The sequence below is a fragment of the Callospermophilus lateralis genome, unplaced genomic scaffold (assembly GCF_048772815.1).
Source record: "Callospermophilus lateralis isolate mCalLat2 unplaced genomic scaffold, mCalLat2.hap1 Scaffold_138, whole genome shotgun sequence".
In the NCBI taxonomy this organism is placed as follows: domain Eukaryota; kingdom Metazoa; phylum Chordata; class Mammalia; order Rodentia; family Sciuridae; genus Callospermophilus; species Callospermophilus lateralis.
The window spans coordinates 2,414,482-2,429,452 of NW_027512535.1; the positions used below are offsets into that span (position 1 = coordinate 2,414,482).

Sequence of the window (14,971 nt, forward strand, 5' to 3'; positions counted from 1 at the left end):
TATTGAATGTGGTGCTGTGGAGCCACAAAACTAGCCCCTGGATTTTACCTTTTGTAGTTGCTTTTTTATTAGAGAGATTCAGCATTTCTCAAGTGATTGTTAACTGTTTATATTATTCTTACTCAACAGTCTATATCCTGTGCATTTATTATTAATAGATTTCAAACTGAACTTTCATACTTTTCTTGTGGACATAGAGGTATTATGTGTCAACTTTATCACAACTTTTTTTTTTTGCTTTTATTTGCACCTCTATTCTAGGCTCTCGATGGCAATGTGTATGATCACCTCAAGGATTATTTAATAGCCTTCAGCCGGACTGAGTTAGAAACATGCCAAACTGTGCAGAACACATTCCAGTTTTTGTTAGAGAACTCCAGCAAGGTAAAGTACCTTCACTGCAGTGGGTGGTGTTAACCATTTCAGAATTCAACGTGTTTTTGCTACAAACAAAACAAAGAAACTAATGTAATACTAGAAGAATGCTTAAAGGACAACTGTCTGGAGACAGCATCCTTCTAACTCATCCACAGGGGAACAGAAACATCCTCCTACTTCAGATTGAATACTACAGTATCATGGTTTTTGACATATGCTGTCATTCTTCAACACTAGTCTTTTCATTTAAAAATACTGATCTGTCAACTTTGCTCACATGTCCCAATGTGTGTAGAAAAAATATATGTAATTTCTTTTCTTTAGGTTCTAATAGAGTAAATTTTTTTGTAGTGGAACTATTCTTTTGAAAGATTAATTATTCTTGTGATTAGTAAATGTTATATTCTTCCTAATAAATGAAATACATAGTAAATGTTTCCTGACTGAGTGCATACATTTATAAAAATGTATGTGTTTTGTAGCTGCTGCTTTAAAAGATCCTGTTCAATTCTCTATTTTTGGCAGGGGAAGTGGGAACTGACTATATCTTTTAGAAACCATTTGTAAAGGGATCAGAGTATCCATCTTTGCATGACAGTATCCAAAGACGGGAAAGAAAAGGGGCACAAACTTTTTATCCTCCTTATGTATATATTCTTTTCAATATACCAGAATTTTAATGATCTATTAGAAAAACATTAGAAATGCAAAGGTGATGGGGAAATATAAACATTACTACCCTGGTACTTTAAGTCTTGTCATATGTCTATTTTGTATATTCTTAACCCCCAGAATCCCCCCCCCAAAAAAAACAGAAGGATTCATATGTAAAAAGAAGGATGGATGGATAGATAGATAAAAGTGTGTGAAAGAAAATGAAGTAAAATATTAATTGCAGAATTACAATGGGTATCTAGGTGTTCATTATCTAATTCTTTTTATTTTACTATGTGCATATTTTAAATTTTTCACAAGAAAATGTTGAAAAAAGGTCTGTAAAAGCATCTTGGCCAGGCTGGGGATATAGCTTAGTGGGAGAATGCTTGCCTAGCATGTGTAAAGCTATAGGGGCCAGGAAAAAATACTTTTTGGTCTTTTTAGTTGTACATGACAGTAAACTGTATTTTGACATATTATATATACATGGAGTATAACTTTCCATTCTTGTGATGTGGAGTTAACACTGGTCGCATATTCATGTATAGACATAGGGAAATTATTTCTAATTCATTCTACTGTCTTTCCTATTCTCATGCCCCCCTCCCTTCCCTTCATTCCCCTTTATCTAATCCAATGAACAGCTATTCTCCCACCCACCCCATTGTGTGTTGCATCCACATATTAGAACATTCAGCCTTTGTTTTTTTGTGGTTGGCTTATTTCACTTAGTATGATAGTCTCCAGTTCCATCCATTTACTGGCAAATGCCATAATTTTATTCTTCTTTATGACTGAATAATATTCATTGTGTGTGTGTGTGTGTGTGTGTGTGTGTGTGTGTATAATCACATTATCTTTATCCATTCATCTGTTGAAGGCACCTAAGTTGGTTCCATATCTTAGCTAATGTGAATTGAGCTGCTATAACCATTGATGGGGCCACATCACTATAGTATGCTGATTTTAAGTCCTTTAGGGATATGCAGAGGAGTGGGATAGGTGAGTCAAATGGTTGTTGCACTCCCAAGTTTTCTGAGCAATCTCCATACTGCTTTCCAGAGTGGTTGCACCAATTTGTAGTCTATGAGTATACCGTTTGCCCCACATCCTTGCCAACATTTATTGTTACTTATATTCTTGGTAATTGCCATTCTGACTGTAATGAGATGAAGTCTCAATGTAGTTTTAATTTGCATTTTCTCAATTGCTAGAGATGTCGAACATTTTTTGTTCGACATCTCTAGCAATTATATTTGTTGATTGATTGTGTTTCTTCTGTGAAGTGTCTGTTCAGTTTCTTAGCCCATTTATTGATTTGTTTGTTTTTGTTTTTTTTTTTTCTTTTCTTTTCTTTTCTTTTTTCTTTCTTTCTTTTTTTTTTTTTTTTTTTGTTAAGTTTTTTGAGTCCTTTATATATCCTGGAGATTAATACTCTATCTGAGGTGCAGATGGTAAAGATTTTCTCCAATTCTGTAGGCTCTCTCTTCACATTCTTTATTGTTTCCTTTGCTGTGAAGAAGCTTTTTGGTTTGACAGCATCCCATTTAGTATTGATTTTATTTTTTGGGCTTTAGGAATCTTGTTGAGGAATTCGGTTCCTAACCCAGCATGATGGAGATTTGTGCCTGTTTTTCCTTCCAGTAGGCACAGGGTCTTGCCAAGGTCTTTGATCCATTTTGAGTTGAGTTTTATGCAGGGTGAGAGGTAGGTGTTTAATTTAATTTTGCTACATATGTATTTCTAGTTTTCCCAGCACCATTTGTTTTTGTTACTATAGGTCTGAGTATAATTTAGGTTCTGGTATTGTGATGCCTCCTGCTTCACTATCTTACCAAACTAAGGATTGCTTTGGCTATTCTGGGCCTCTTATTTTTCCAAATGAATTTCATGTCTGCTTTTTCTATTTCTATGAAGAATGTCATTGGAATTGTAATAGGAATTGCATTAAAATGTGATTCTGCATCTGTATACGGGGTAAAAATGGGAGTTCATAACCCACTTGAATCAAATGTATGAAATATGGTATGTCAAGAGCTTTGTAATGTTTTGAACAACCAATAATAAAAAAAAGGAATTGCATTAAATCTTATAACACTTTTGGTATGGCTATTTTGACAGTATTTATTCTGCCTATCCAAGAACATGGGCGATCTTTCCATTTTCTAAGTCTTAAAGGAAGCATCATAACTTAATTCCTTCTATGTAGTGCTTAGTTTCTGACCATTTACCAAATCCTTTTTATTCATTGGTCCATTCAGGTTTTCTGCTTCTTTTTCAATACATTTTGGTAACCTGCATTTTCTAAACAGTTGTCTATTTCAGTTGTTACCAGACTTGATGGCATAAGTTTCTCATATGCTTTTTTGCCTCTGGTTATTTCTCTTTTTATTTCAAATATTGCCTTGCTTTCTTATTTTGATCTAACATACCAGTCCTTTATTCATCTTTGCCAGAACCAGCTTTTGTTCTGCTTCCCAATGCTATGTCCCTAAGTTTTACCTTTATCTACATTATTTCTTTTTTTAAAGTTTATGTTCTTGTCTTTCTCAAGCTTATTTTCCTATTTAGGAGCTTTATTTTCAGTCTTTCTGTTTTCAAGTAAACCCATTTAAGGCTAAAAAATTTCTCCCTCTGTGATATGTAGGGCTTTTATTGTTATTTCTATATTAACCCATGAATTATTTAGAAGTGAATTTTACAGTTTGCATTCAGTGCAACTATATGGTAAGGTGACATTTTTCATTTCTAATTTTATTGGAAAACAATTTTTATTCATATTTTTATTCTATCCTTTTAAACTTTTTTGAAATTTCTTTTTCCAAGAAAAAGTTAGCTTGGGTACAGTACTGGTAGTTTAGAAAACATGGTTATAACAAGTCGCTAATATTGTACACACACCTAATTTCCTAGGATTTTCTTTAGCACATCTACATCTCATACTGTGAAACCCATGTCATTGGTATTAACATGCTCATCTGATGGAGAGGAACACAGACTCAGGTAGTTTATATGACTTACCCAGGGTCACATGCACATAGTGCTCTATGTATTTTTCTACTGTGTTATACTATGTTATATTATTCCTGTAGTTTGTTACTTTAATTTAAAATATATTAAGAATTTATGAATTAGTTTGGATACATAAAGAGATAAGCTTTCATTTTGTGCCTTCCCTAATGTGAGTGTTTTGTTCCCCAGGGATGAGCAATTAATGAGATGCTCTTATGTTTATGGTGAAAGTGGTGGGAATAAAATTTTAACAAGAATGATATATCCGGGAGAGGCTCCCTTTTGTTCCAAGTGAGAAAAGCTTACACCTACAAGTTTTATGCCTTGTGCTTTTCTGTTATAAAGAGCTTGTTACATGACTCTTGTCAAACTGCTGAAGGCAACTAGGTGATTTGATAACCTACTGGGAAGTTTGAAAGTCTTTAGATTTTTTTACTGTACATCATTATTACTCTGTCTTCTGAGGTAAAAATCTATTTTTCTAACATGTCTAAAATGTAACATATTCCCAAAGATATTTGGGGGGTAATTCATACTGACATAACACACTATAATTGTTAAGGTGCTGTCTATATCTTTCATCCTCTAAATGAAAACAGCTGGGTCTAGGAGCTTTTATTAAATTTTAATTATTTATGAAGCTTGCTTTTCTCCTTAATATTTTATGAAATGCTTTGTATGTAACTGAAGCAGATGTTATCATAGATTATTTTCTCTGGGATCATAACTCTAAAACTAGCTCTACTGGCCCTAATAGTTTATGTGTGATTGTTTTCTGTCTATATAAAGAACTCCTACTGATGAATAACATAGCTCTTTGAACAAGTCATAAAATAACAATGTTATTCTGTATTTCTTTTGAAAGTTAAATTCTCTAATATTACCAATCTTAATACCTTAAAGATTAACCAAAAAAGTAAATTTAATAAAATAAGGTGAAAATCACTTGATCACTTTAGTAGACACAGAAAAAACATTTAAGAAAATTCAACCCCCTTTAATGGGTTGAAAAACTCAGCAAATTAGAAATAGAAGGGAACTTCCACACCTTGATAGTTTTTGTGGAAAACCAGATTTAGTATCATACTCAATGATAAAAGACTGAAAGGGTTTCCACACTAAAATCAGGAACAAAATGAGGATGCCTGCTTTCACTCCTGCTATCCACCTTTGTACTAGAAGTCCTAGCTAGAGCAATTAGGTAAGGAAAAGGAAAAGAAGAATTAAAATGACCTCTGCTTTCAGAAGACATGATTATATGTAGAAAACTATAGAATTCGTGTAATTACTACTATAGCTAATAAAATAATTGAGCAAAGTTTTATCTTGTGGGTACAGAATCAAACACAATAACCCATTGTGTTTCTACACTCTATTAATGATAATTCTTTTCCAAAAAGAAAATTAAGAAAACAATTGCAGTTATAATAGTATCCAAAGAATAAAATACACAGGAAACAAAATTTTTTTAAAAGAGAGAGAGAGGATTTTTTTAAAAAAAATTTTAGTTTTTCGCAGACACAACATCTTTGTTTGTATGTGGTACTGAGGATCAAACCCAGGCCGCACGCATGCCAGGTGAGCGAGCTATCGCTTGAGCCACATCCCAAGCCCAGGAAAAAATTTTTTGACCAAAGACATTGAAGAGTAAAAACTATAAAACACTGCAGAAAAAAAGAACTGAATAATTGGATTATAATAAATGTTTGTGGATTTGAGGCTTTCATATCGATAATTTTTAATATCTTCCAAAATGATCTACAGATTTAATGCAATCCTGTCAAAATTCCAGTGACCTGTTTTGCAGAAATGGAAAAGGCACTCTTCAAAGAGAGAGAAGATGGGAGGGGAGGGGAGGGGGGATAGTAGAGGATAGGAAAGGTAGCAGAATACAACAGTTACTATTATGGTATTATGTAAAAATGTGGATGTGTAACCGATGTGATTCTGAATCTTTGTAATGTTTTGAATAAAAAAAATTAAAAAAAAAAAAACAAATTTACATGGAACTGTAAGGAACTTTAAATAACCAAAGCAACATTGAAAAGGATAAACAGTTGGAGGACTCACACTTCCAAATTTCAAAACATACTACAAGTAGAGTGTGGTAGAAGCATAAAGATGGGCATATAAATTAATGAAATAAAATTGATACTCTAGAAATAAACACATGTATCTGTAGACAATTGATTTTTCCACAAGGGTATTATGACCATTCAAAGACAAAAGAATAATATCTTCAACAAAAGTTCTGGGACAAGTGCAAAAGAACAGAGTTTAAATAAGTCGAACCTCTGCTGCACAAAAATTAGCTCAAAGTGTATCAGTGATCTAACTATAGGAGAAAATATAAAAGTAAGTCTTTATTACTTTGGATTTAATAGTGTATTCTTAGATTTGACATCAAAAGCATAATAAGACTAAAAATAGGGCTAGGAATACAGCTCAGTGATGGAGCACTTGCCTAGCATGTGCAAGGCCCTGAGTTTGATCCCCCAACATGGAAGGAAGGAAGGGAGGGAGGGAGGGAGGGAGGGAGGAAGGGGAAAGAAAGGAAAAGGAAAGAAAGGAAAAGGAAAGAAAGAAAGACGGGCGGGCTGGAGTTATAGCTCAGTGGTAGAGCACTTGTCTAGCATGCGTGAGGCTAGACACTGGGTTTAATTATCAACCGCATATAAATAAAGAAAGGTCCATCAACAGCTAAAAACATTTTAGAAGAACAAAAAAAGAGAAATTAAAAAGAAGAAAAAAAGCAGATAATTGTACTTATCAAATTAAAAACTCTTAACACATCAAAGGACACTATTCAGGAATGTTTTTTAAAAAAAGACCCAAAGATGGAAGAAATGTTTGCACATCTGATATTTAAATTTATCTATTAAGGATTTTATAAACAGATTTATATAAAGGACTCTTACAACTCAACAACAAAATAACAATTCTTAAAATGGGCAAAAGACCTGGGGCTGGAGTTGTGGCTCGGTGGTAGAGCATTGCCTAGCATGTGTGAGGCCCTGGGTTCGATTCTCAGCACCGAATTTAAATAAATGAATAAAATAAAGATCCATCAACATCTAAAAAAATATTTTTAAAAAAATGGGCAAAAGACTTGAGTAGACATTTCCTCTGAGAAGATGTACAGGCAATAAGCACATGAAAAAACGTTCAGCAATTGTTGGTCATTATGAACACACAAATTAAAACCACAGTGAGATATCATTTTCTGCCCACTAGGATGGCTTTAATAATTTTTTTAAAAAGTTAAACACATAGTTACCATATGACTCAACTTCTGCTCCTAGGAATACACTTAAGAATATTGAAAACTTAAAGTATTAAAACAAAAAAATGTACATGAGTGTTCACAGTAGCATTATTTATAATAGTCAAACAGTGGAAACAACTCAAATGTTTATCAACTAGTAGTTGAGAAAGTAAAATATGGCATGGTATATACATGCAGTGAAATATTCTTTGCCCATAAAAAGGAATGAACTACTAATAAAACAAACAGCATGCATGTTACAGGAAAAAAAATACCATAAAAAATATAAGATGATATTGTTATTGGCTGAATTGTGGCCCTCGGAAATTTCATGTTGAAATCCTAACCCCTAGTACCTCATAGTATGACCATATTTGAAGATAGACTTTTAAAGATATAATTAAAATAAGGTCATTTGGGTGGGTCTAATCCAGTATGACTAATGTACTTATAAGAAGTTGAGAATTATAGACATTAAACAGGCACAGAGAGACCATATGAAGATACCAAAAAAAGGTGGCAGCTCTAAGCCATAGAGAATGGCCCACAGTAAAAACCAACCCTGCCAGTATCTTGATCTTGAACTTCTTTCCTCTTGACCTCTAAAGAAATCTGTTTCTGATATTTAAGCTCCCCAGTCTGTTGTACTTTGTTGTGGCAGCCCTAACTACTTAATGCAGATGCTTTCCTTGTTAATAATCAAGGAAAGACTGGGATTGTGGCTCAGCGGTAGTGCACTTGCCTAGCACATTCGAGGCCCTGGGTTCAATCCTCAGCATCACATAAAAATAAAGAAAATAAAAGTATTGTGTACAACTATTTTTTAAAAATAATAATAATCAAGGAAATGAAAATTAAAATCATCATGAGATTCCATTTAACCTGTCAAAAATAAATGTAGACAAGAATGAATCTTAGCAAGACTATGTATTAACAGAAACATGCTGCAATTTGGAAGACCCAATTTGAAGATATTTGGGCACAAGGGAGTCTTGTGGTGATGGTTCAGTTTAGCATCTGGACTATGGTTTGTGGTTATATGAAGCTACACATGTGCATAGAGCCATATAAATGAACATACCCAAAGGAGTAAGTGTATAATTGGTGGAATCTAATAACCTTTATGGTGTATACCAATGTCAATTTTCTAGCTTTTTATTGTGTGATAGCTATGCAGGATGCTGACATTAAGAAGTACACAGGAGGGCTGGGGATGTGGCTCAAGTGGTAATTCGCTCGCCTGGCATGCTCGGGGCGCTGGGTTCGATCCTCAGCACCACATAAAATAAAATAAAGATGTTGTGTCCACTGAAAACTGAAAAATAAATAAAAAGAGAGAGAAAGAGAAAGATCTTAAGAAGTGCACAGGACTCCTTTGCAACTTTTTTCCATTTCCTTGACTAGAAATCTGAAATCTTAAGTGTCAGCAAGCTGTACTTCCTCCAAAAGCTTTAAGGGAAAAACAATTCCTTACCTCATTGGGTGTCTGTGGCCACCTCACTCCACTCTCTGCCTCAGTGGTCACATTGCCCTCTCCTTTTGTCTGTGTAATTTTCTTAATATCTTTTGTTTTTTGAGAGAGAGAGAATTTTTTAATATTTATTTTTTAGTTTTCAATGGACACAGCATCTTTATTTTATTTTTATATGGTGCTGAGGATCAAACCCAGCACCCCGCGCATGCCAGGCGAGCGTGCTACCGCTTGAGCCACATCCCCAGCCCTCTTAATGTCTTATCATTGGATTTAGGGCCCACCTAGGTAATCCAGCATGTTTTTATCTCAGAATCCTTAATTACATCTGCCAAAACACTTTTTCAAAAGGAGGTAACATCCACAGATTTCAGGGATTAAGACATGGGCATATCTTTTGGGAAGTTACCTTCAGCCCACTATAAATGTTAATATCATAAAAAGAGGCAAGTCAGGGCAAACCTTCTCATGAAAGTAAAGCCTACCTTGCCAAAACAAATAGAAACAAAGCAGATCCAAACAAACACAAACCTGAATCTAATTAAGCCTCTAGATTCAAAAGCCAATTTAAGGAAAAACAGGAAGTAAAACATTCCCAGGATGCAGTCAACAAAATTCAGACTCAGAAACTCAACAAAAAAAACCTGGGCTTCTTCAACAATTGAATTGATTGCAAGAGAGGAAAAAGGAGGAAGAAAGAAATTTACAGTGTATGTAAAGAATATCATCTTAAGCAACATCAGCTTTCCCTCACCAGATTCTCCCCACCACTCCTCACCCCATCTCACCTCTTCATTCAGGATTCAGTATCATCTTCTTTGCTCTCCCTGTATCCTCTATGTGCTTCCATAGTGTGCTTTAGCTGTGTAACCTATTTAGTTCTCCCAGCTTCCACATTATAAGCAACATCCAGTTGCGCTCTGGGGACTGACTTTATTTGGATCCTAATTCGAAAAACTTTTAAAGAATAGGGAAATTTGAACACTAATTGATATGTTAGTCTTGTAAATTTTAAACTGAATGTGTTTTCTTAAGACCCCTATTCTTTTAGATAGGATATTGAAATGTTTATAGATGAGATTGAAGTAAGTCTGGGACTTACTTCAATATAATTAGTGACAGAAGAAGTAGATGAATTTATAGATGAAACAAGATTGTCCATGAGGGGATGTTTTTGAAAACTGGGCCATGAGCACATGGAGATACATATTACTATTATCTCTACTTTTATGTGTGTTTTGAAATTATCTATAACAAAAAGTTTAAAGTCTGTAAGAATTGACCTGTCCAGTCTGCCCTTGCCCCACCCATCATAGTGCTTGAGGATTTGTTTGGCTAGTGATCCTCCCAGCTTTTCTTCATGGTAATGAGTGAGGCTTTGAGGGCTGGATCATTAGCTTTCAGTTATTCTAGCTTAAAATTAGAACCCAAGAAAAGAACAAAATACATTTCCCTTTGAGAATACGTTTTTTCAGTGAGTATTCCTTGACCAGAACCTCCCCATAATCCTCACCCCGTCTCATCTCTTCCATCTGAATTCAGTATCACCCCTTTTGCTCTCCCTGTACCTTCTGCGTACTTCCACAGTGTATTTGAACTGTGTAATCTATTTGGTTCTTCCAGTTTTCACATTCTAAATTACTGGAAGATACTAACCCTATTTGCTGTTTTGTTCATCTGTGGATTCCCTTGTCACTCCTATACTTAACGTTGGACCTGGTAAGCTCTATAAATGGATGATTGAATGGGGGGGAGGCAAGCAGTTGAAAACTGGGATTGCACTTGTAAATAAAATATAAAACACTACATTATCCTCTCAAGTAGTCCATCCTTTTCCCAGATTTCCAAGGTAAAACTACAGAACTTTTTTGAACTTTTTTTCTTCTGCCCATCCTCAGGCAGAGCTGCTAATGAGGTGTAATGCATTGCACATGAAAGATGAGTAACCAGTGCAGAAAAATGCAATTTGGGTTTCTGCATAATCAAATGTTGCTTATTTCCATTTTTTCCCAGAGCATATAATTCATTTTCAGAGACCATCTTTCTATGCTGTTTATTTTGCTGTTCTATGTATATTCCTTTTCAGTCTGTCTTCTGAATTATTTGTTTTAATTAGTTATACATGACAGTAGAATACATTTTGATATACATAAATGGAGTATAACTTTTCATTCATCTGGTTGTACATGATGTTATGATTACAGATGATGTAATCATATATGCACATAGGGTAATAATGTCCAATTCATTCTAATGTTATTCCTATACCCATGCCCCCTGCCCTCCTTTCACTCCCCTCTTTCTAGTTCAAAATACCTCTATTCTTCCCCCTCCCCCATTGTGAATTATTATCCATATATCAGAGAAAACATTTGGCCTTTGGTTCTTTGGGATTGGCTTATTTCACTTAGCATGATGTTCTCCAGTTTCATCCATTTACTGGCAAATACCACAATTTTTTTATTCTTTAAGGCTTGGTAATATTCCATTAGGTATATATACCAGTTTCTTTATCCATTCTTCTGTTGAAGGGCATCTAGGTTGATTCCATAATTTAGCTGTTTTGAATTGAGCTTCTATAAACATTGATGTGGCTGTATCACTGTAATATGCTGATTTTAAGTCATTTGGGTATAAACCTAGGAGTCGGATAACTTGGTCAAATGGTTGTTCCACTCTCCACACTGCTTTCCATAGTGGTTGCACCAATTTACAGCCCCACCAACAATGTATGAAGTATACCTTTTTTCCCACATCCTCACCAACATTTATTGTTGCTTATATTCTTGATGATTGCCATTCTGATTACTCCAGTAAGATGGAATCTCAGTGTAGTTTTGCATTTCTCTTGATTACTAGAGATGTTGAACATTTTTTCATATATTTGTTGATTGACTGTGTTTCTTTTTCTGTGAATTGTCTGCCCATTTATTGATTGTGGTGTGTGTGTGTGTGTGTGTGTGTGTGTGTGTGTGTTAAGTTTTTTGAGTTCTTTATATATCCTGGAGATTAATGTTCTATCTGAGGAGGTGTGTTTGATAAATCTTTTTTCCATTCTGTAAGCTCTCTCTTCACATGCTTGAATGCGAAGAAACTTTTTAGTTTGATTCCATCCCATTTATTGATTCTTGATTTTACTTCTTGTTCTTTAGGAGTCTTGTTAAGGAAGTCAGGTCCTAAGCAGATGTAGCAGATATTTGGGCCTACTTTTTCTTCTATTAGGCACAGGGTTTCTGAGTGTATTTTAAGATCATGATTAGAATGCAACCTACTGGGAAAAAGTACAAGAAATTTTCTGGCAATATCATTTTGTGCTATAGATAGGATTATCTTGCAGTTTCCTAGTGAATGGCAGTTTGTAAAACAGACTTCTAAGAGCCCATCAAACTTCAGAGTTTGGAGAAACTAAGAAACCAATGCTCCCTTCCCTGTTCACACACATACACACCCATTACACAGGATAGCTTTTCATGACATTTTGCTCTCTTAAAATAGTGCATATTGTTTAGTCTTTAAATCTGGACTAGTTGCTAAACTAGTACTTTCAAATTTAAACTCTTGAGAAAATAGGACATAGAAGTAATAACTCTTATCTTAAAAAAAAGGCATAACATTATCATTTCCTTTTGATCACATAGTGTTGGATGATTTCTCATTTGTATAGAAACCAGCTGAGTAAATCTTAGACTTTAGAATGTAATTACTGGACATTTTAACCTTATTCAAGACTTAAAGATATCTTATTTTCTCTGTAGGTGGTACGGGACTATAATCTTCAGCTGTTTTTACAAGAGAATGCTGTATTTCACAAACCTCAACCCTTCCAGTTCCAGCCCTGTGACAGTGATACTGTAAGGGGAATTCAGATTCTCTTATCATTTTTTTAAATTATATTTGTGCTTACATAGTTATCATCCTTGGAATAGACAGGGAGAGCTGAGTGTATCTCATTAATTTTGTAACAACACTATGAAGATGTAGAGAAACCATGACATTTCTTCTGTCTACCATGTAAGGAACACACCCAGTGTCTTTATACTAACAACTTCCTACTGAATAAGATGAAGTTATGAAACAAAAGTAATGAAAATCTGAAAACTGAGGGAAGAAGAAAAATTATTCAACAGATTTATTAATATGTACATTATGCTTTCTGTACATGAAATTCTTTTATGTTATACCTCTCAAAGAACCCAGTGGTTAAATTTTAACCAGAGTAGAATGAATAATGTAATAATATATATGGGCATAGAGATATTTTAATTGGCTTTAGAAAGCAATTATAGGCCTTTGATAATTCATTTAAGATTTTAGAATGTTAACATAAACCTCAAATTGGCAACTTTTAGAGAACTTACATTAATTATACATTTTTCTTAAGTTTAAGGGAAATGTTTGCCATTATTTGAATTTTTAAAATGATGAACAAAAATATGAATTTTTTGACACAAAATAATGAAATTTAGCTTCTACAAAATGAGAAGTAATATTGGCATTCTAATACATTCTCTAAAAGTAGGCAAACCAAGAGGGAAGTCAAATTATATTCAAAAACTCTTTTAGTAAATTTAGAATCTGAAAGGAGTATATGATATATTTTCAGAGTTTAATGATATCACTTTAATAGAAATGTATTTGTTGGTGACATCCTCATTATTTTTCTTATATTTTGAATAGCCCTGTTAATAGCTATATAAGGAAATACAGGACTGGGGATTGTAGCTCAGTGGTAGAGCACTTGCCTGGCATGTATAAGAGCCTGGATTCAGTCCCTAGTACTGCAAAAAGGATAGAATAAAATAAGAGAAATATTTAGGAAAAAAAGAAATATAGGAAATTAGTATTTGCTTCTTAGATAATGGCTTTTGCCATTTATATTAGTGACCTTTTGAACAAATCAGATTTTTCTTAACGACTCAATGATATTGTCCTATAATGTGACTTCTTTGAAGCTTGGGATGAATGAAGTAGAGCCTTAGAAGAAACAGAGCACGGACAAGTTTATCAAACTTGACTTAAAATTGTGACTAACTAGAGAATATTTTATTTTTGCCTATTTGTCACATAAAAATCAATCATCTCACTTTCAAAGGCCAATTGTAGCCCTAAGTCCTTCTATCTTTGTTTCTAAACACTGCTAAATGTTCTTAGCTGTTGTGTTCCTGATTGCCTTATAATTCTAACTCTGTGCTGTGTTTTCTATCCTTGTGCAATCTTTACTGGGTAGAGTTTAAGAGCTGCCCAACTGGTGGATATTGAGCTCTCCCCTGTCAGTGCTTTGAGAATGACCATAGCTGAGGTATATCGGGGTATGGGTCAAGGGTGGGAGGGATGGAATGTCTGGGGTTGCATGTTAATGAAGGGTGGGACCTGGTGTGTGACTGAGTCATAATTGTCTATATACAGGGCCCCTGAATGCATGAGCAGTAGCTTTCTGATTTTCCCTTATAACCTAGGAATTTCCTTTACTTTGTATAGTAAATTGATTGAGCTTCTCATTTTTCCTTTTGTCTGAAACACCTTAGTTTTCCCAACAGGAGTGTGGGAAGAACCCAAGAGCTAATCTTGGCTGTAATAAAGAAGGAACTGTATCCTAAGAAGGAAAAGAGATTTGCCCAGAGTCATGTGGGGAATGAATGACACATAGCTGTTTTGATTGCAGTTCTAATGCTCTTTCTGTTATGCTGTTGTTTCCTGAAAAAAATGTTGGAAACTTAGAAGCCATTAATTTTTTTTCATAATAGAAAACAATAAATACCTGTGGTTTTATAAAAATCCTTATAATGATTTTGAAAACGTTAACTATAAAATATTTTATGTATAATTTTTGTTGTTATAAATTAAGCATTCTTATTGCTTACAAAAAACAAATTTACAAGGTTGGGGATATAGCTAAGTGGTAAAGTGCTTGCCTTGCATGTCAATTCCCAGTGCCAATAAATAAGTAAACAAACAAACAAATTCCCAAGCAAGTATTTTTACTCAGTATGGACCAGTATTTTTCCTTATGGGAATGGAGCCATTGTTTACTTGCTTCTCAGGTTTTACTTCTTGGAGCTGGTAGCACAAAGCTTGGCATGAAGTGAAGAGAATACAAGTCAGTGTCCATTAACTCATTTTTTCTGCCAGCTGAATCTTGGACATGTAGGAAGTACCACTCACCTCTATCTTCAGTGTGTTTCTGAAAT

At 34.4% G+C, this 14,971-nt stretch overlaps 1 pseudogene; it reads left to right on the top strand.

Annotated features, from left to right (window-relative positions):
• Nucleotides 1–14,971, top strand: part of LOC143388152 (F-BAR and double SH3 domains protein 2-like) — a 130,792-nt pseudogene that overhangs the window by 50,473 nt on the left and 65,348 nt on the right.